A 24,885-nucleotide genomic window follows, 5' to 3' on the forward strand; every position below is an offset into this window, starting at 1 on the left:
TTTATTAAACATTTTTGGGGGGGACTCAGTCCCAAAATAGCTAAAAACACTTCCTGGTTGAAGTGTTGGCAGCCAATCAGAGCTGTGCATTTGCCTGCACAAGCTTGTCTTTTTTTGCAAAGGCTTCACGACCAGCGATATCATAATAATTTTCTATTTAAATTTCTGAAAAACTACTGAATGGATTTACCATGTATAAACACTTGATTTTTTAAATCCCCACTGTCATGTCTAGGCAAATTTAATGCCTTTTTAGTATTGTATCAACACTTTTCTATAAAGATGAAGTATTGACAGTTTTTATAAAGGGTTTTCAAGGCAATTATGTATTTACCTACCATTGTTGTTGCACTCTTTTTCTATTAATTTTAACACGATATATGCATTATAGTACAAAGGGCCCAATTGATCACTTGGTTGTACCAACATCCATGTTAACCAAATATGCTGTAGATCTGTACTCTCTTTTTTAAAGAATAGCAATGTAGTTTTATTTATAGATTTTGTGACATCTCTGTAGAAATTAAGCTTAAATTGAAAACAATAAGCACAATCTGCAAAAGAACATCTACCTTTCTGCCAAATTTGGTGTAATTCCATCCAGCGGTTTGGGCTGTAGGTTTGACAACGCAGTCTAATAGGAATTAACATTACAAATGCAGCCTTATTTCATGCCCCTATTTCTCCTCCCTACCCCACTGCAAGGATCACCCCCAAACTTTCCATGACACACAGCACCTACTTTGACACTTTTTTTTAAACATTTCATGAAGACTGGTCTACAAGGCCAACGGTACATTATAGCCAAGTCAAAAAATGCTTTTCCTATAGAAACTAGGTCCTAACTATAACTAACTGCTGGCTTCCCAAGGTTAAACACTTGCCGGTCAGTGTCACAGACTCACGCCCACTCACAAACTCACACAGACATTTATACAGCCATTCACATATCCACTCACACACTTACACATCGAGTCACATACTCACTCAGATATTCATGCACCCACTTACAGACTCACTCAGAGAGTGATGCACCTGTGTACAGACGCACTCAGTAACTCTTATAACTACTTAGAGACCCACTCATAGACTCATGCGTTCAGTCTCAAACCCACTTAGAGACTCTTACTCCCACTCCAGACCCACCTGGACACTCATGCACCCACTCACAGACATACTCAGACACTCCTACATCCACTCACACACCCATACTGTCACTCACACACACAGAAGCTGTCAGAGACGTATGTGCTCAGTCACTCACTCATACACTCAGAAACTCACTTACTCACTCATACACTCACTCAGAAATATACACACCCACTCACTCACCCACTCAAAGGCTCACATATCTACTCACAGACCCATCCAGACACTTGCCCTCCCAGTCACAGACCCACTCAGACACTCATTCATATATCCATTCATTCACCTACTCAGAGACTTTTGCTCTCACTCACAGACCCATTGAGACACTCATACACCCACTCACAGATCTACTCAGACATTCATACACCCCCTCTCAAAGACTCACTCAGACACTCACACACCCATACAGTCAATCACGCACCCACTCACAGATCTTATCAGAGACTTATGCACCCAATCACTCATACATGCAGAGACTGAGGCAACCACTCACAGTCCCACTCAGAGACCTACATACCCATGCCACCATAGTGCACAATCATGAGGTGAGGCGTTTAAAAATCCAGAATGCTTTTAACCAAAGCCAGCAACTGATGAAATTAACACTCTCTGACCGAGCCAACTAATCTCTGTCAATACCTCTGTTTTTCACAGCCTCTTCAGCCCAATAGACATAGCTGTGGCCCACAGTCCACACTCTAAGCATTTTGTAGAAAGAAGGAGTAGCACACAGGATAGGTCTGCAGTTGAATATCACAGTCTGTACTATAAAAGACAGTGAAACTGCATGTGTGCAGGTGGTTTGAAAAAAACTTGAAATTGCTTGGTTGAAGGGTATATACAGGTGAATAAAAGTAGGATTCATTTGGAAATGATTAGTAAATAGATGTTTCATTGGTTCTGGTAAATATAAAAAATGTAATACAGAGTTAGATAGGCTTTGCAGTATGTGCAGCGCACCACACCTTCTGTAGTTTATTTTGTAACTAGTATGGTCCTTCTGTAATGCATTGTGAACTTGTGACCTACTGTCTCTGATGGATTTCTATGGAGAATCAGAAGAGGGTGTATTGGAGAAGGGTGCTAAAGAAACAGGTATTAGTTTTTAGACATTGGAAAGGTTTAGGTTCATTGCTTTTTTAAGGTTGGTAAGATTTTCTGGTGAGGATGTTCCAAGAAAGTGAGTGTATAGTGATAGAAATGTAAAAGTATTAACCCCTTCCATGCTGATGACGAGCTCAGCTCGTCATGTAACGCGGTAATTCGAAAAATTTTGCATACTGCGGGAAAAACGGCCGCACGCATGCGGTTAAGGAAAGTAGGTTTTCAGTCTCCTGTTTTTTTTTTGCGAATTCATTGTGATAATCGCGATTAAGTCGTGATTATTGACACAAAGGCATGCATTTTTGACTACCTCCAAACAGGAGTAAAAAGGGTTAATAGACTGTAATCATTCAGAAATGCAGTTACAAGACTGAAATATGAAAGCAATGTCTTTAGTTGCAAACTTTTGCAGTATAAGGCAATCCAAAGTTTGAAAGGTTGCCATTTATGGTTGCTTTGTATGAGAGTGGTGTGCCATTATTATGCTAAGTTTTTACAAACACTGAGAATATTGCATTTACCCAATAAGAAAAAAAAAAAGATTTTTCCGACGAACTCAATCTTCTGGTATGTTAATTCGGGTTTTTTTAAAGTCAGAAAAATGATTATTAGGTTATTAAATGAAGTCATATTGTAATAAAAGATTAAAAAATATATATAATTATTTAAAAAAAGAAAGGATAACATATAAATACAATTGTAGGTGTTTTATATATCTATTAATAGGTACTAAGACATAGTTTGTCTCAGGTACAGATCGGGTGTGTTTCAAGTTATTTTAGAATGTGTTTTCATGGAGATCAATGTTCCACTTGTATTGCTTTATTGCATTCTGGAAGTGGTAGGAGAAAGCACTGCACACTAATGGTTAAACCTATATGTAATCGTGTAGTATATCATGACAAAGTTTTATATGTGTATATATGATGTGCTGCTTATAACTATTGTTTTTATTTGAATTCTGGGAATTATAGTCTCATTTATTCCATTATAAAAGATGAATACAGCACTCAGTTTTGAAAGTGAAAATTATGCACTATAGCTGTATAAGAATTGATCTGTGCATGGAGATTTATCGGTTGGTCAGTCTTATCACTTAAAACTGCTACACAAGGTATTCCTGTTTCTTAAACCATATGTAAATGAACTGAGGTAGACTGTAGCTAGACCTTAGCACAGAGAGCTATTTGCTTACAAAGTAAAAGATGCAGTTTGATGTTTCAGTGAGCTATATGCACTCATAGAAACCTATGTGCCTAAGTATGCATTCATCCTACATCCACACTTAAATCTGACATAACTACCCATGCAGTCATCCAATCACTCAGGTACTAATTCATTCACCCAGGCACTACACATACAGTCATCCAATTACATATATACTACCCATGCACTCATGCAATCACCCAGGCACTACACATGCACTGACCCGATCACCCAGGCACTTCTCACACTCATCCAATCACCCAGGCACTACTCATGCACTCATTCAATCACCTAGGCACTACACATGTAGTCATCCAATACCCAGGCACTATACACACTCATCCAATCACATATACACTAGCCATACACTCATGCAATCACCCAGGCACTACACATGCACTGATCCAATCACCCAGGTCCTGCTCACACCCCATTCAATCACCCAGACACTACCCATTCACACATTCAATCACCCAAGCACTACCCTTGCACTACACATGCAGTAATCCAATCACATATACACTACCCATGCACTCATTCAATCACCCAGGCACTACACAAGCACTCATACAATCACATACTCACTACCCATGAACTCATACAATCACCCAGGCACTACATGAGGACTCATGCAATCACCCAGGCACTCCCCATGCACTCATGCAATCACCAAGGTACTACCCATGCACTCATTGAATCACTTAGGCACTACACATGCAGTCATCCAATCATATATGCACTAGCCATACACTCATGCAATCACCCAGCCACTACATGTACACTGATCCAATCACCCAGGCACTACTCACACTCATTCAATCACCCAGCAACTACCCATACGCATATCCAATCACCCAAGCACTACCCTTGCACTCATCCAATCACTAAAGCACTACACATGCACTCATCCAATCACCCAGGAACTATGCATACACACATTGAATCACCCAGGTACTACAAATGCTCTCATCCAATCAAGTATGCACTACCAATGCACTCATGCAATCAACCAGGCACTAGACATACACTCATCCAATCATCCAGGAACTACCCATGCACTCATCCAATCACCCAGGCACTACACATGCACTCATGCAATCACCCAGGCACTATACATGCACTTATCCAATCACCCAGGCACTACCCATATCCACATCCAATCACCACCCTTGCACTCCTTCAATCACATCACTAAAGCCCTATGCCTGCAGTAATCCAATCACCCTGGCACTACCCATATACTCACTCAATCACCCTGGTACTACTCATACACTTATGCAATCAACCAGGTACCACATAGATACTCTTAGCAAAAATAAAGCAGAGCCTATTCCCTCATACAACTACTCAGGCTCTACCCATGGACTCTTGCAATCACCTAAGCAGTACTGATACACTCATGTATTCATCCAGGAACTACCCATGTACTCCTCCAATCACCCAGGAACTATGCAAGCACTCATTGAACCACCCAGGCACCACACATGCACTCATCTAATCATCCATGCACTACACATGAACACATTTAATCACCCAGGCAGTACACATGCACTCATCCAATCATGTACCTACTACCCATGCACTCATGTAATCACCCAGACACTACACATGCACTGATGCAATCACCCAGGCACCACACATGCACTCATCTAATCATCCATGCACTACACATGAACACATTTAATCACCCAGGCAGTACACATGCACTCATCCAATCATGTACCTACTACCCATGAACTCATGCAATCACCCAGGCACTACACATGCACTGATGCAATCACCCAGGTACTACCCATGCACTCACCCAATCACTAAAGAACTACACATGCAGTAATCCAATCATTCTGGCATGCCCATACACTCATGCAATCACCCAGGCACCACACATGCAGTCAGCCAATCACATATACGCTTTCAATAAACTCATGCAATCAGCCAGGCACTACGCATGTACTGATCCAATCAACTTGGTACTACTCTCACTTATCCAATCACCCAAGCACTTCCATTGCACTCATCCAATCACTAAAGCACCACACATGCAGTAATTCAATCACCCTGGCACTACCCATACACTCCCTCAATCAACATGAAACTACTCATACAATTATCGAATAAACCACGTACTACATAGAAACTCGTGAAAAGAACCAGGCATTGCCTATTCACTCATACAATTACCCAGGCTCTATGCATGGACTCATGCAATCACCTAAGCAGTACTGATACACTCATACAGTCATCCAGGCACTACTGAGGCACTCATCCAATCACGCTGTCACTACCCATACACTCATCCAATCACCCAGGAACTACCCATGCACTCACCCAATCACCCAGGGACTATGCATGCACCCATTGAATCACCAAGGCACTATACATGTATTCATCCAAACATGCATGCACTACCCATACACTCATGCAATCACCCAGGAACTATACATGCACTGATGCAATCACTCAGGAACTACTTATGGACCTATTGAGTCACCCAGGTACTACGCATGCTCAATTTCAATCACCCAGGTACTACCCATACACACATCCAATCACCCTAGCACTACCCTTGCACTCATTCAATCACCCAAGCACTTCACTTGCAGTAATCCAATCACCCTGGCATCCCCATACACTCACTGATTCATCCCCATACACTCACTAACTCACCCTGGCACTACCCATATACTTATCCAATCACCCGGGTACTACCTAGACACTCAGGCAAACAACCAGGTAGCACCTATTCACTCATGCAATTACCTAGGCTCTACCTATGGACTCACGCAATTACCCAGGTACTACACATTCAATCACCCAGGCACTTGACACACACTCATCCAATCCCCCAGGCACTACATTCATGCAATCACCCAGGCACTACTCATGCACTCATCCAGTCACCCAGGTACTCCCTATGCACTCATCCAATTAGCCAGGCATTTCCCATTCACTCATTGAGTCATGCAGGTATTACTCATGCACTCATGGAATCACACAAGCACCACACATGCACTCATCCAATCATGTATACTACTCATGCACTCATGAAATCACCCAGGCACTACCCATGCACTTACTGAATCACCCAGGCACTACCCAAGCACTCCTTCCAACACACAGGCACTATCCATACACACACCCAATCACCCGAGCCCTACCCTTGCACTTATCCAATCACCCAAGCACTACGCATGCAGTAATCAAATCACCCCTGGCATACCCATACACTCAGGGATAGACCCTGGCACTAGCCAAACACTTATCCAATCACCTAGGTACTACCTAGATACTCAGGCAAACAACCAGGCAGTACCTATTCACTCATACAAATACCCAGGCTCTACCCAATGGACTCATGCAATCACCCAGGCACTACACAATTAAGTATGGGCGAATTTTGCGAATTTGCGATCCGCAAAATTTGCGAATTTGTGCGAATTTGTGGATTTTTTTATTTTTGCGTGTTCGCGGGGCGCTTTGCGTGTTCGCGGGACGTTTTGGCATGTTCGCGGGGCGCTTTGCGTGCTCGCGGGGTTTTTTTTGTGCGAGACCGCGATGCGCCCTCTGGTTCATCACTGCCACCCTCTCGTTTTTTGTGCCCTTCTGCCCTCTGTACCACTCGTTTTTGTGCCTTTCTGCCCCCTGCCCCACTTGTGTTTGTGCCCTTTTGCCCTCTGCCCCACTCGTTTTTGTGCTCTTCTGCCCTCTGCCCAACTCGTTTTTCTGGTCTTCTGCCCTCTGCCCCACTCGTTTCTGCCCTCTGTCCCACTCGTTTTTGTGCTCTTCTGCCCTCTGCCCCACTCGTTTTTGTGCCTTTCTGCCCTCTGCCCCACTTGTGTTTGTGCCCTTTTGCCCTCTTCCCCACTCGTTTTTGTGCTCTTTTGCCCTCTGCCCAACTCGTTTTTGTGGTCTTCTGCCCTCTGCCCCACTCTATTCTGCCCTCTGTCCCACTCGTTTTTGTGCTCTTCTGCCCTCTGCCCCACTTGTTTTTATGCCTTTCGGCCCTCTGCCCCACTCGTGTTTGTGCCCTTTTGCCCTCTGCCCCACTCGTTTTTGTGCTCTTCTGCCCTCTGCCCACTCGTTTCTGCCCTCTGTCCCACTCATTTTTGTGCTCTTCTGCCCTCTGCCCCACTCGTTTTTGTGCCTTTCTGCCCTCTGCCCCACTCGTGTTTGTGCCCTTTTGCCCTCTGCCCCACTCGTTTTTGAGCTCTTCTGCCCTCTGCCCAACTCGTTTTTGTGGTCTTCTGCCCTCGGCCCCACTCGTTTCTGTCCTTGTCCCACTCGTTTTTGTGATCTTCTGCCCTCTGCCCCACTCGTTTCTGTCCTTGTCCCACTCGTTTTTGTGCTCTTCTGCCCTCTGCCCCACTCGTTTCTGCCCTCTGTCCCACTCGTTTTTGTGCTCTTCTGCCCTCTGCCCCACTCGTTCTTGTCCCCTTCGGCCCTCTGCCCCACTCGTTTTTGTGCCCTTCTGCCCTCTGCCCCACTCGTTTTTTGTCCCCTTCTGTCCCACTTTGTGGCCTTCTGCCCTCAGCCCCACTTAGTATGGCAGCGGCAAGCTGCCAGCGCCATTCTAAAATAGCTACTAAGTTAGCTTCATCAGGAAGCACTAATAGATAAAATAAAGCAGGTGCTCCAGTTGAAGGTCAAATGAAGTTACACAATCATTAATCACCCCAAGTTTGGGGTGATTAATGATTGTGTAACTGAATTTGAGCTTCAACTCGAGCACCTGCTTTACTTTACCTATTAGTGCTCCCTGTTGAAGCTGACTTTTGTAACTATTTTAGAATGGCTCTGGCAGCTTGCTGGCAGCTTGCCGGCACCATTCTAAAATAGTTACAAAAGTCAGCTTCAACTTTTGACCCAATCCGTTCTGCTCGTGGATTTTGCAGCAAATTCGCGAATCTCGCGGACCGCAAATTTGCCGAAAATCCGCGAGCGTAACGGATTTTGCGCCCATGCTTACTACACATGCACTGATTAAACTACCCAGGCACTATACATGTACTCATCCACTCAGCCAAACACTACCCATACATTCTTGCAATCACCCTGGCACCAAGGCACTGCACATGCACTCATCTAATCATGCATGCACTACACATGCACTCATTCAATCACCCAGGCACCATACATGTATTCATCCAAATATGCATGCACTACCCATACACTCATGCAATCAACCAGGAACTATACATGCACTGATGCAATCACTCAGGAACAACTTATGGACTTATTGAGTCACCCAGGTACTACGCATGCTTTATTTGAATCAACCAGGTACTACCCATACACACATCCCATCACCCAAGCACTACCTTTGTACTTATTCAATCACCCAAGCACTACACTTGCAGTAATCCAATCACCCTGGCATCCCCATACACTCACTGATTCATCCCCATACACTCACTGACTCACCCTGGCACTACCTATACTTATCCAATCACCTGAGTACTACCTAGACACTCAGGCAAACAACCAGGTAGCACCTATTCACTCATGCAATTACCTAGGCTCTACCCATGGACTCATGCAATTACCCAGGTACTACACATGCACTGATTCAATCACCCAGGCACTATACACACACTCATCCAATCACCCAGGCACTACATTCATGCAATCACCCAGGCACAACTCATGCACTCATCCAGTCACCCAGGTACTACCTATACACTCATCCAATCAGCTAGGCATTTCTCATGCACTCATTGAGTCACCCAGGCACTACTCATGCACTCATGGAATCACCCAGGCACTACACATGCACTCATGCTATCATATATACTACTCATGCACTCATGCAATCACCCAGGCACTACCCATGCACTTACTGAATCACCCAGGTACTACCCAAGCACTCCTTCAAACACCCAGGCACTATCCATACACACACCCAATCCCTACCCTTGCACTTATCCAATCAACCAAGCACTACGCATGCAGTAATTCAATCACCCTGGCATACCCATACACTCAGCGATTTACCCTGGCACTAGCCATACACTTAACCAATCACCCAGGTACTACCTAGATACTCAGGCAAACAACCAGGCAGGACCTATTCTCTCATACAAATACCCAGGCTCTACCCAATGGACTCAAGCAAACACCCAGGGAGTACACATGCACTGATTAAACTACCCAAGCACTATACATGCACTCATCCAATCAGCCAAACACTACCCATACACTCTTGCAATCACCCAGACGGTTCCATGTTTAAATATCAATAACAAAAATATAGTTTACAAAAATATAGATGTAAAAATATCGATTACAAAAATATCGACTCCTTATACTTAAACAGGTAAGTACAATAATATCGACTCAAAAATATAGATGTAAAAAATATAGATGTAAAAAATATCGACTTTAAAAAATAATATAACTTAAATTAACTAATCAAATAATATTAATATTATTTACTAAATAAATAAAATTACATGTATATTTTAACTATTTATAACAAATAAAATTAATTTAATCAACATAAACATAATAAATGTGTACATATACATATATTTTCTTAAATACATTTTATTATTATCTTTATTTAATTTATAAACTTTAATAATTATATAAAAATAAAATAAACATATATAAAACATTTTGAATAAAATCAAATATTTTATATTTAATTATCACATTAAAGTATTACAAAATAATAATACATACATTTAATAACAAAATAAAAACATTAGTAGTTAAAACATTTGATAGCGAAGGGGTAAAAATTACTATTCCCACTCCAGTGAGTGCAACAGTAGGGAAAGCGCTGGATAGCGTAGGGGTAAAAATTACTATTCCCACTCCAGAGGGTGCAACAGTAGAGAAAGCGTTGGATAGCGTAGGGGTAAAAATTACTATTCCCACTCCAAAGGGTGCAACAGTAGGGAAAGCGTTGGATAGCGTAGGGGTAAAAATTACTATTCTCACTCCAGAGAGTGCAACAGTAGGGAAAGCGTTGGATAGCGTAGGGGTAAAAATTACTATTCCCACTCCAGATAGTGCAACAGTAGGGAAAGCGTTGGATAGCGTAGGGGTAAAAATTACTATTCCCACTCCAGTGAGTGCAACAGTAGGGAAAGCGCTGGATAGCGTAGGGGTAAAAATTACTATTCCCACTCCAGAGGGTGCAACAGTAGGGAAAGCGTTGGATAGCGTAGGGGTAAAAATTACTATTCCCACTCCAAAGGGTGCAACAGTAGGGAAAGCGATAGATAGCGTAGGGGTAAAAATTACTATTCCCACTCCAGTGAGTGCAACAGTAGGGAAAGCGCTGGATAGCGTAGGGGTAAAAATTACTATTCCCACTCCAGAGGGTGCAACAGTAGGGAAAGCGTTGGATAGCGTGGGGGTACAAATTACTATTCCCACTCCAGTGAGTGCAACAATAGGGAAAGCGCTGGATAGCGTAGGGGTAAAAATTACTATTCCCACTCCAGAGGGTGCAACAGTAGGGAAAGCGTTGGATAGCGTAGGGGTAAAAATTACTATTCCCACTTCAAACGGTGCAACAGTAGGGAAAGCGTTGGATAGCGTAGGGGTAAAAATTACTATTCCCACTCCAGAGGGTGCAACAGTAGAGAAAGCGTTGGATAGCGTAGGGGTAAAAATTACTATTCCCATTCCAAAGGGTGCAACAGTAGGGAAAGCGTTGGATAGCCTAGGGGTAAAAATTACTATTCCCACTCCAGTGAGTGCAACAGTAGGAAAAGTGTTGGATAGTGTAGGGGTAAAAATTACTATTCCCACTCCAGAGAGTGCAACAGTAGGGAAAACGTTGGATAGCGTAGGGGTAAAAATTACTATTCTCACTGCAGAGAGTGCAACAGTAGGGAAAGCGTTGGATAGTGTAGGGGTGAAAATGACTATTCCCACTCCAGTGAGTGCAATAGTAGGGAAAGCGCTGGAACCCAAAACAATAAAAAAACAAACTTTCAACATTTTTATTCAATTTAATTTCCAATATAAACATAATTATTATATACTTTTAAATATATTATTATTAACAAAGATAATTAAAAAATAATTAATTACACATTATTTAACACTATAATATCCACCACACACACCTAAAATTAATTACACTATTACATTTAATGTTTACTAATTAATTAATGTAAATTAATGTATTTTTATAATTAACTAATTAATTCATTAATTACCAGCTTTCACACCATATACACTTATAAACACCACAACACAAACCTACAATTATTTACACATTTACAATAATAATTACTAATTAATTACTGGTAATTTATTTTAAAAGTATTTAATAATGAATCAATAAAAAATTAATTACTTACCACCCTTCACACCATTTCAACATATAAACTCCACAACACACACCTAAAATTAATTAAACAATAAAAATAATTAATTATTAATTGACTAATTGAAATTAATTAACAACGAATTATTAATAAATTAACACATTAATTAATCAATTAATTTTATATAATGAAATTACTTCCCACCCTATTCCCCTATAAACCCACAACCCGCTGCGGAACTAATAACACAAAATTCAACATAAAATACATTAATAACTAATACAATGCCAAAACATATAATAAAATGACAAACAAAAATATAGATGTAAAAAATATAGATGTAAAAAATATCGACTTTAAAAAATAATATAACTTAAATTAACTAATCAAATAATATTAATATTAGTTACAAAATAAATAAAATTACATGTATATTTTAACTATTTATAACAAATAAAATTAATTTAATCAACATAAACATAATAAATGTGTACATATACATATATTTTCTTAAATACATGTTATTATTTTCTTTATTTAATTTATAAACTTTAATAATTATATAAAAATAAAATAAACACATATATAAAACATTTTGAATAAAATCAAATATTTTATATTTAATTATCACATTAAAGTATTACAAAATATTAATACATACATGTAATAACAAAATAAAAACATTAGTAGTTAAAACATTTGATAGCGAAGGGGTAAAAATTACTATTCCCACTCCAGTGAGTGCAACAGTAGGGAAAGCGCTGGATAGCGTAGGGGTAAAAATTACTATTCCCACTCCAAAGTGTGCAACTGTAGGGAAAGCGTTGGATAGCGTAGGGGTAAAAATTACTATTCTCACTCCAGAGAGTGCAACAGTAGGGAAAGCGTTGGATAGCGTAGGGGTAAAAATTACTATTCCCACTCCAGATAGTGCAACAGTAGGGAAAGCGTTGGATAGCGTAGGGGTAAAAATTACTATTCCCACTCCAGTGAGTGCAACAGTAGGGAAAGCGCTGGATAGCGTAGGGGTAAAAATTACTATTCCCACTCCAGAGGGTGCAACAGTAGGGAAAGCGTTGGATAGCGTAGGGGTAAAAATTACTATTCCCACTCCAAAGGGTGCAACTGTAGGGAAAGCGTTGGATAGCGTAGGGGTAAAAATTACTATTCTCACTCCAGAGAGTGCAACAGTAGGGAAAGCGTTGGATAGCGTAGGGGTAAAAATTACTATTCCCACTCCAGATAGTGCAACAGTAGGGAAAGCGTTGGATAGCGTAGGGGTAAATATTACTATTCCCACTCCAGTGAGTGCAACAGTAGGGAAAGCGCTGGATAGCGTAGGGGTAAACATTACTATTCCCACTCCAGAGGGTGCAACAGTAGGGAAAGCGTTGGATAGCGTAGTGGTAAAAATTACTATTCCCACTCCAAAGGGTGCAACAGTAGGGAAAGCGATAGATAGCGTAGGGGTAAAAATTACTATTCCCACTCCAGTGAGTGCAACAGTAGGGAGAGCGCTGGATAGTGTAGGGGTAAAAATTACTATTCCCACTCCAGAGGGTGCAACAGTAGGGAAAGCGTTGGATAGCGTAGGGGTACAAATTACTATTCCCACTCCAGTGAGTGCAACAATAGGGAAAGCGCTGGATAGCGTAGGGGTAAAAATTACTATTCCCACTCCAGAGGGTGCAACAGTAGGGAAAGCGTTGGATAGCGTAGGGGTAAAAATTACTATTCCCACTTCAAACGGTGCAACAGTAGGGAAAGCGTTGGATAGTGTAGGGGTGAAAATGACTATTCCCACTCCAGTGAGTGCAATAGTAGGGAAAGCGCTGGAACCCAAAACAATAAAAAAACAAACTATCAACATTTTTATTAAATTTAATTTCCAATATAAACATAATTAATATATACTTTTAAATATATTATTATTAACAAAGATAATTAAAAAATAATTAATTACACATTATTTAACACTATAATATCCACCACACACACCTAAAATTAATTACACTATTACATTTAATATTTACTAATTAATTAATGTAAATTAATGTATTTTTTTAATTAACTAATTAATTCATTAATTACCAGCTTTCACACCATATACACTTATAAACACCACAACACAAACCTACAATTATTTACACATTTACAATAATAATTACTAATTAATTACTGGTAATTTATTTAAAAAGTATTTAATAATTAATCAATAAAAAATTAATTACTTACCACCCTTCACACCATTTACACATATAAACTCCACAACACACACCTAAAATTAATTAAACAATTAAAATAATTAATTATTATTTGACTAATTGAAATTAATTAACAACGAATTATTAATAAATTAACACATTAATTAATCAATTAATTTTATATAATGAAATTACTTCCCACCCTATTCCCCTATAAACCCACAACCCGCTGCGGAACTAATAACACAAAATTCAACATAAAATACATTAATAACTAATACAATGCCAAAACATATAATAAAATGACAAACAATTCTCATTAAAAACACTAAAATACATAACATTATTACAAAATCGATATTTTTGTAAACTATATTTTTGTAAACGATATTTATTACAACTATATTATTGTTATTGATATTACTTACCTGTCAGCCGATATTCTGGTCAAACTATATTTTTGTTGTCGATATTTCTTCCACTCGGTATTTCTGCGGAGATATTAATGTTACACGATATTTATCCGTCGATATTCCTACTCTGCACTCACCCAGACACTACTCATGCACTCATCCAATCACCCAGGCACTGTCCATGCACACATCTAGTCACCTACGCTCTTCCCATGCACTCAACAGTCACCAGGTACTACCTATGCACTCATCCAATCAGCCAGGCACTGCTCATCCACTCATTGAGTCACTCAGGCACTAGTCATGCACTCATGGAATCACCCAGGCACTACACATGCACTCACCCAATCATGTCTGCGCTACCAATTCACTCATGCAATCACGCAAGCACTACACATGCACTAATACAATCACACAGACACTATCAATAAGACCAAAGGAGTAAAATTAGTGGCATCTGAAATAACCAGACTGTTCTCAGAAGAATCAATGCCCAACCTAATGCTGACAGGTGAATCTAATATGCATTTACTAGAGCCTCAAAAAAGGGACGAGTTACTGTAGGAACAATTTATGGCCTGGAAGTTGGAACATCCCTCACCAGGTACAGAGCAATAAGACAAATCAATCAGCAGTCGCCAGGAAATTCATAAGGGATATGCAAAATTTAAGCTATGTGGCAATAAATGGGTGCTACCCGGGTGACCAGCCTCCGGCAGCTACATTTCATTATACTGCCACATGTACGCTATTAGACTATACCTTCGTCACCTTACCACTTATCAGCTAGGTTGCAGGTTTTCAGATAGGAGCACAAGACCAAAGTGATCATCTACCACAGGATATTCAGCATATGAGCATATTCAGCTTGATACTAGACCAGCCTGTGGAAGACCCAGATTCCATACACACTTGAGAACTTCAGGAGGATAAAATGCCAAACCAACCAACCAGAAATATTGCAGGCTTCAGATAAGACACTTTGGGATAAGAGGAAGATATAAACAGGATAACACGCTGGGAACTCTTCATCAAAAATGTAGGAAAAATGTACACAGCAAGAGCCAGTTCTGGCTCAACTTCTAGGGAAAATGGTAAAAAACAGATCCCACGTTGTTCGTTAGACAACCAAAAGAACTACCGCTTCAAGTCCAAGATCCCCAACCTTTGGGATTTCATGACAGCAATAAACAAATCATTATGCAGGCTTCGGAGAACAGGACATGACCCCATCATCAAGAAGGAGCTAACACAACTAAAAGTGAATAAGAAAAAAGTAATCTGGCAAGCAAAAAGAGAATCGGATGACAATCTGGGGGCCAGGCTACGCTAAGACTCAAAGACTAACAACAGCCCAAGATTTTGGCGCACAATAAAAAGATTAGAAAACCAAACGTACAAAGAGTTTACTCACATCTAAAGGAAGAAACCTGGGCAACTCACCTTCTGCAACATTTTAATTCAGAAGAGGATGGTCTTAGGACTGGGAAGCACAGCCCTAGCTACATACCAGAAGCAATTCCCCCCTACTAAACCATCCTAGGAGCAAATGACCTTCTTTCATTTACAACCCATCAGATCAAGAACAGGATTGCTAAAGGAAAGCAGGAGAGCACACCGGGCCCTAAAGGGATCCCTCCAGTCCTATTAAAAAAAGATCCAGATTATTGGGCGACCTTACTACTACAGCTGTTTGAACAAATCTCAGGAGGAGATAGCATACCTGACTCCTGGACGGGGTCTATTATATCCCCAATATACAAGAAATGCGACAAGAACAAAGTAAATAGCTACAGGCTTGTGGCATTAATCAACATTGATGTAAAATACTACGCTGGCCTCCTTCTGGGTGACCCTACAGCCTGGGCAAATGAAGAATTGATTATCCCCATCAACCAGACAGGTTTCTGAAGGGCATGGGAACCACAACGCACATACTTGCCCTGTCGCTACTAATAGACGGCACCAAAGCATCAAAACTCTGTTTTTTTGGGTTTATTCGACTACTCATCAGCTTTTGATAACATTGACAGAAGCAAACTCTGGCCCACGCTTGAGAAAAAGAAAATACCATCTGCTCTTTTAAACCAGGTAACACTGTTACACACTAACCTATGGGTAGCTTTAAAATCCATCAAATATAAAACAGCCAGCCCAAGCCTTACCCCACTGCTACGGGTCTTACAAGCAAAGCTAAATCCAGTTATTACTTATGGGAGCGAGTGCTTGAGTGGAAGAAATACAGACATTCTGGACAATACAGTCTCAAGATTGGCAAAAATTATATTCAACCTAGCCAATTATGTCTCGCCCACCCAAATCAGGCTAGAATTTGGCCTACAGACCCAAAAAATTGCTTGCAAAGGTGCCTATGTTAAGCCCTTCGCTGCAGCGGCAATTCCGCTGCAGCGCTAGGGGGGTGGGGGGGCCGAGCGGCGCTCGCATGCTCGTGACGGAGCGGCTCCGTCACGAGCCGCGGTTGAGCTGTGCTCATGACGGAGCTGTTCCGTCATGGCCCCGCCTGCTCAATGGAATGCTCAGCGCAGGCGCGGAATCCGCGCCGCGCAGGCGTGCAGAGCGGGCCATGACGGAACCGCTCCGTCATGAGCACAGCTTAACCGATGCTCATGACGGAGCGGCTCCGTCATGAGCATGCAAGGAGTTAAATGCTGCCACTGAATTAAAAAGTCCAAACCAGTAACATTGAACACCCATTGATGGACTGAAATACACTTAATGAAAGAAATGTGCAGCCACAGGCTACTTGACAGCATCAATCAATCGTCTAGGCCTAGAGGATCTCTGGGTGGCCTCAGGGACTCATAGCATCTTCAAACAGCTTGTAAACAAGACAGTGAAAAGGACGTCTACAGTGGAAGACAAGGCAGCACTCAAAGGAAAGGCTCACGGATGGTTCGCCTCCAGAGCTACGCCAGGCCCTCCCCTCAATCTTATCTAGGCGCAGGATTCAACAGGAGAATGACAGAAAAATACCTTTACTGCCGAATGGGCATTTTATCAACACCACCGCACCTCCCTCCTTGGAAACAACCACTGACGCCAACTAACTGACGCTTATGTGGAAAGTGGAAGTGAGTGTCTTACACCTACTGTGCATCTGCGGGGAACTGCTAGTCGAATGCCGAATGCTACTGAAACCCATCTTTAAAAACAAGGGGATAAGATCCTGCAGACAGGCAGTGAAGGCATGCCACAGAGGTGGAGATGCACATCTGCTGTGTCACTTTGCGCGATTTATGGAGGCGGAAGGGGAAAACACTCAGAGAACAAGTGACCAGAAATCACTATAACCAAAAGAATCTTACAGTGTCACTGCTCAGCGAATATAAGCACTTAGGCAAGCTCCATCCACCTCAAACCCCACCAGTAAGCCTCATACCTCTCTGTCCCCTCTGCCTTGTGCACAACGCCGTTAATACCAGGAACTTACCCCTCCCCCACCCGCCACCGTTCACCTGGGACCTCTAAAGCCTCATGCTTCTCACATCTGGGCTCCGATACAGTCCCTTGGGATACTTGAATGATCAGGACCCGACACCATAAGCTGGAGCACAACGTATATCAGTATAAGCCCACCCTGGCTGTCCATAGACCAAATAAGTTTAGCACTGTCTCCTACTTTTACAGAGACTCAAACCCGTACTTTACAAAAACTTAAACACGTCCCCTCGTACCCTATCCTCTTCTTTATCCTCTTTTTGGTAGACACACAACTTTTAATGTTTTACAATTTATTGTTATGGCTTTTTATCAAAACAAGGGACTAAACTCATTCATCCTCACCTATAATGCACTAGGTACTCTACCTGTCAGTAACATGCACATTTTTAGAGAAAAAAAAACATTTAGAGCCAAGATTGAAGCGTGTACCAACCTTGTTACCCTTAGCACGTTGAACCAGCCCTTAGAGGACGAATTTGTCAAGTCACCATGCAAGACTGAATATTATTTGACAATTTAAGATAGCAATGCACCCAGGTCCTCAGTCAAGTACCCAAGTCTCTCGGTTTGCACATTGAAAGAGCAGCTCGAATCGTACACATTTAGTTAATCAGCTGAAATGTTATACATCCATTTAACTTGAGATGAATATTTTATGCCTGATATCAAGATCGAGACTTCGTTTTTTTAGCTTTTGATAACATCCATTGCACATTGTTCCAGCTACCTTGGCACAAGGAATGAATGATTTTATGATATGCTCTTTGCTCTTTTAATTATGAACTTTGCTGTTTTATGCTTTTATGTTAAAATTGTTAAGGTTTTTATTAACTAAACAATAAACGAATTTATTTTTACTTTTAACTTACTTTTACTTTGGCGCCGGGCTGCACACTGTGCACCAGTACACGGAGATAGAGCAGAAATGCTCCCTATCTTGCGGCTTGCTGTCCTGCAACAAGCATTAGTAAACATGCCCCAGGGGGAACAAAAGGAGTCAGGCCGCACAGAGGTATGGCACAGAAAATATGTCCACATTTGTAAATGCATGCTTTTGCAGGTTATAGCATATTAACACCAAATATATTGATGTGGCCAATGCCTATTTCTAATCTCTATGGCTTCTAGGATAGTGCAAAAAAGTATATTGTAGGGAAAAGGAGCCAAAGCTATAACCAGCCATGAATATCACCCTTAATTTTAGAGAAAGTGATACGCACCATAGTCAGCCAGTTGAGATGCTGTACATCTGTTTGTAACGTACTCTAAATTGGCCAATATTCCCCTTTGAACCATTCAGCAGTTTTATATATTTCATAATCCTCTTTCAGTGCTCCTCGAATAATTAAATAATTCATTTTCGTCTGGATTTACTGATTTATTTGGCACAAGAGAAACCTCCGAAGGCAGGTAACTATAATACTTGATAGAAAGCATGAATTTCCATTTATTTCGGAATTAAACATTCATATGTCTGTGAATTGCATCCAAAAGCTGTTAGAAATTATGGACATCTCTTAACAAAAAAAAGCTCATAAAATCTTACTCTCGTTAAACGATCATTATTTCAGCGACTATTTGAAAGCACACATTATATTAATACATTATAGATTGGTGGTCAAATATTAAAGATGATTTTCTTTGTTGCTTACTCATAAATGATTGAAAAAAAGATTCCTAGAGCAAAGACGACTATAGTGGGAAGCATGTTATGCATTTATGCCAATATTAACAATATTCTCATCATTCCTTTATGTACAAAGTTGTAAACGTTTGTAAACTTTTCACACTGATGCATTAATCTCCTTACAACGACCTAAAGCTGAGATTTTATTTAAAAAAATCTTTTACTTTTTTTTCTTGTCTACTAAGTGCAGATGAAGGGAGAATAAGGGGGCATATTATCAAGGGATTTATCTCCGCTTTTTTGGCTTTAAAAGACAAGAAAGCGGAGATAAAATTATCTCCCTATCAGCAACAGGGTGCTAACACGCAAATTTGCATGTTAGCACCCTTTTCCTCTACGCTTCCCCTTGCATCTCTAATGAGATGCAAAGAGGGCGTTCCAGAGAAAAATAATAGGAGAAATGTTGTTAAGCGACATTTCTCCTATTATCAAGGATTTCGCTAACCCTGTTAGTGATAAAAAAAAGCAGCGCTAACCGCGGTTAGCACTGCTTTTTTTACACCTGGTATTTTCCTGGCTTAGCCATGATAGCCTATGGAAGGTGGATATCATGGCTAAGTTGGGGGGCCCTATCATCAAGCTCACGCCAAACTTCGAGAGATTATCGTTGGTTCTCCAGCGATAATCTCTCATTTGGCAGTTAGCGCGAGGATTTTAACACTTCTGAGATAAACCTTGCTAATAGCAAGTTATCTCTGCGATAATTTCCGGCGATGCTTAGCGTTAAAAAATTCGTTGCTAAGCATCGTTAGCGATAAATATCGCTAATCGTTGGTAATATGCCCCAAGGTTCCATAGGAGGATTAAGGAAAACACATTTTTGCCTCAGATTTTGAGTAATCCCCAAACAGGGCTAGATTTATGATTGCATTGTGTTCCCCTTGAGTCATGCATGGTGTCACAAAGGGCAGCGTGTTACTTAAGTCAGATTTGACAAGCAAGCAAAGCCACCTGGAACTGCGTTGTTTGGCAAATCTGGAGTAACGCAAGGCAGCGCAGGTGGCAGCCTTGCTTTTGTCAGCCCTGGGAAGGTGTTCCATGGTTGGAACGTGGGCGTTTCCCTATTATTCATCCATGGATTTTGACATATTCCCACATTTACCAAGACTGCTAAACTTAGGAATGCATCAAAATGCATTCTACATCACACTTAGAAAGAGGAACAAACCCAGAGAATTGTTTTTGTTCAGAAAGGTGTCTCTTCCTAAACAAAAATAATCCTGCCTGCAATGCAAGCACACTTGCACCATGGTGCAAGGGTGCCTGCGTTGATGCACCAGCAGTGCAATGGGCTTCTCCACATTTACAAGACCATGTACAGTAACCCTGTGTGACTTTTCATGGCATTGTAAATATGTTTCCCTTTCACGCCTAACTCTGTGTGAAAGGGGAATTTCATGGGTGTTGCTGTGGGTGTTCCCCAGGGGAGGCGTAAGGAGGCACAACGAGGAGGAATACTTTTATTTCTCCTCATTCTTTCTTCTTTCTATGTGCATAGAAAGAGGAACATTTCTTTAAAGATTGTTTTTATGGAGGAAGGTCTCGCTTTCTGCACAGAAACAATCATCCCCTCAGTGCAGGCACCCTTGCAAAATGATGCAAGGGTGTCTGCGCTGGCGCACGGCTGCTGTTGGTGCGCTGGCGCAGGGGAGAAGGACAAAAAAGCACTGTATCTTGCAGTTATGGCCAATTCCTGCCCATTTATTTTGGTGCACAGCAGCGTAGCAGGAAGGCTTGCTGTGGTGTTGTGCATCAAAATATTGTAAATGAGGACCACTATTGTTAATTTCTTTACTCATTCTTTTACACTGCAACCCTAACTCCTGTGATAATTCCGTACAGTAATTAATATCAATATAACTTCTCAGGCAGATTTATCGAACAAATTGCACTGGTTCAAAGTTTAAAATGTGATGCAAATGGACCGAAAGTGTTTATATATATAGGCAAACCAGCGCAAAGTGTTTTACCGTGTAAAGTTGTCTGAATGTAATGCAAAGCGCTGCCTTTCTTTTCTCTGAATCAAGGAGGCATTCCATGGGGGTACATGAGCATTCCCATGCCACCAACCATGGTTTCTGACCACCCATGATTTTTGATCCAAACCGTATCAACTAAGATTAGTAGACAGGGTTTTGTGTCAAAAAATAATGCCACTTTGAAGCAGTATTTAAAGGAAGAAATGCTTATATTTCTCTTAACTTTTTTCCACTTAGCATGTGTGCTTCATTGTAGAGCACACATCCGAAGTGGGAACATTTTAAGGTTTGTCTAGGTGTAGTATTTTGTACTTGAAGGGTACCTTTCCACTACAAAACCTTTCCTAGACTTCACAAGTACACCCTTGCACTAGGGTGCAAAGGGTGTGCTTGTGGTGCTCAGCAGTCTAATTGTGCGCCAGCAGTGGGAAGAGAGCAGAATAGAGCCATATCTCTGTAGATATGGTCCTTTCCTGTTCTCTTCCTGTCATGCAATACAGCGAAGCAACTTTGGGTGCTGCTCTACTTTTTGTGACATCTTTATTAATCTGGACCATAGAATTATAGATGGTAAGCTGTGAATAACGGGGATGTGTTTCAGGATATGTTCTGAGTACAAGAGACAGAAGCTTGAGCTATTTATTATGTCACTCAGACACCCTCAGTGAAATTAGGAGAACGTTTTCTTGGGTTTGAATTGATTTCTAATACGACAGTAGTACAATGATTGAGTTCTGAAGAACATTTTGAAGTTCATTTTTATTTCGATGGCACCAGTGGACACCCCTAGGCCTAGGGAGCTCAATATGACACGGAATGATGCCAGTGAACTAACTTATTCTGGCTCTAATACTCAGAGGGGTATATTCTCAAGAACGTGGGCTAATTATAGCAAAATTAGCTTAGCCCCACCTTGGATATTACAGTCTATTGCGGGAAAATAACGCCTTGTCAATGTTGTATTCGCAACATGGCGGTACCATGCAATAGTCTCACAATTACGCGTCAAATGACTGCGTAAAAATTAACGCGATGCCTACAAAATGTGAAACACAAATGCAAAAAAAGCGGCAATGTCCCAAATCGTGATGCAAAAATCTGCGATAACCTGCGACAGGCCTGAAATTCCCACGCATCATGCGGGAAAATGCACTATAAAAGCACCGAAAAACATAAAGAAAACAATTTAAACTTCATAGCACCATGGAGGAAGCCGGAGCAAGTACAGAGGATGACCAGAACCCCACAAGTCCCCAGGAGGATGAGCCTGGGACCTCGGGGTCACAGAAGGGCAAGGAGAAGAAGACGAGGTTCAGTCCGCAGGAAAACATGATCATCATCACGGAGGTGATGGAACACCACCAAGAACTGTTTGTCACCTCCAATGTGTCATTGGCAAATAAAAAGGCAATATGGCAGTCCAATGCAGTCGGAGTGAGGGGAAGGACAATTGGAGAGGCCAAGAGGTTTCAGATAAGGGACATGGTGCACAGCAGTGTATACCCGCACGGGTTGGAGACACAACGGTTGCAGCAGGTGAGCAGTGAGGCCTGGGTCCGCAGTGTCTGCACTCTCTTTCCCTCTCCCTCTCTTCCTTTCACTGTCTCTCTTTCTCCCTCTCTTTCTCTCTCTCTTTCTCTCTCTTTCCCTCTCTTCCTTTCACTCTCTCTCCCTTTCTTGCTCTCTCTCTTTCTCTCTCTCTCTCTGTCCTTTGATGAGCGCATGACACACCTTTCTATCTTGAATTTTGTCTTGCAGGCTGTGACTTATAGATTGTCCAGCAAAAACCCGCCATAACTCTTCCAAATATTTGTTTTGAATTTAATTTGAATAAAATAATTTGTTTGGAAATTAAAAGATGAATGAATGGTTCTCCTTTTTCTGACGACACGTGAATGTTAGTTGTTGTAATTGTGCGACATCAGGCAAATTGTTTTGTTAAGGATTTTGTAAAGTTGATGTGAAATATCTTTGTCCGGTGGTGGGGGGCACCCGGGGTAGGGCCGTGATCAGTAGCTCCATGGCAGCTGTTGTTCTTCTGGTGTGGCTGTGGGCTGGGCTCCCATTTCTGGTGCAGGTTATCGTCCGACTTAATACCAGGAAAGAGCAGGTTTTAATTCCCTGCTACTAATGCACCTTATCAAATGTTTTGTGATCTTATCGCCGATCAGGCTGGTAGTTGAGAATGTTGCGAAGTGGTGTTTTCCCATTTTTTTGCACGGGAACACCTACTCTGCATCTCATTAGCGTTAGTTGCCGGTCCCATCCGTGGTGATGTTTTTTCGGCTGCTATCGCAGGAAAACTGTCGAAGTCGGCTTTTAGCACCTGCTTGTGAATAGGGCGATGAATCTATTGCCACTTTGGCTGCATTAAAGTGCCGCTAACTCAGCGATAAGTCCTTTAGAATATGCCCCAGAATATTCCAAATATTCAAGCAGGAATTAACAATAGCATTATACGAGCATATATCAGGAAGGTCTAACCCCCTATGGTTCCGCTGTAAAGGACTGGCTGATGAGTCTGTCCTAGCACAAACCTTCGGGCATAAGGTCGTGAAGCTCTGCCATTGGAACTCTGTCATCTACTGGTAGAATTATTTCTGAGTTTAATTCAGCTACTTTTTAACACAGTATTGTAGGGAAGCAAGGTGCAAACCACATTGCCCAAGCAACAATCATCTTTTTTTTGTCTTTATTTTCTAATTTTGCATACAAGGACAGTAATGGAGAAGGTTACGTCATAGTGGCATTGTACTGCAAAAGCAGGATACATATTCAATAACTGTGGAGAGTGGGTGATTCCACAGCATGCATTGTAGTTGGGACAATTATCCTGTTTTTGAGATGAGGTAAATATGTGAGGGCATGTGCTAGGGAATACATGATTGTGCTTTTTAATTATGATGCCAACTCTCTGTCTCTTTGTGAGAGTCTTGGGGAATAGAATAAAGCCCAGACTTATTAAAGATTTGCGTTGCCCTTGTGCCAGGTTAATGCCATACAGGGTGAGGCAAAACCTAGAATGAGATTTACCATTCCACATAGAGGTACCCTGCGTGGCCCTGTGTGGCTTGGTAAATCTGGTGCAATGCAAGGCAGCGCAAGTCGCTGCCTAGAATTGCATTGCACCAGGATAGCATTATAATGGTAGAGCATGGGTGTTCCCACGCATTCTTCCATATATTCTGATGCATTTTCACATTTACCAACATTGGAAGACCTGGAAATACATCAGAATTGTACTCCTTCTAGGCAGAGGCACAACGAGGAGCAGTATCTTTATTTCTCCTCACTATTTCCTCTTTCTAATTGTACTGTATTTTGCATTTAGAAAGAAGAAATGCCTCTAAGGATTGTGTTTGTGCAGGAAGGTGCTCATTCCTATACAAAAACAAT

This window comes from Lissotriton helveticus, chromosome 7, assembly GCF_964261635.1.
Source record: "Lissotriton helveticus chromosome 7, aLisHel1.1, whole genome shotgun sequence".
NCBI lineage: Eukaryota > Metazoa > Chordata > Amphibia > Caudata > Salamandridae > Lissotriton > Lissotriton helveticus.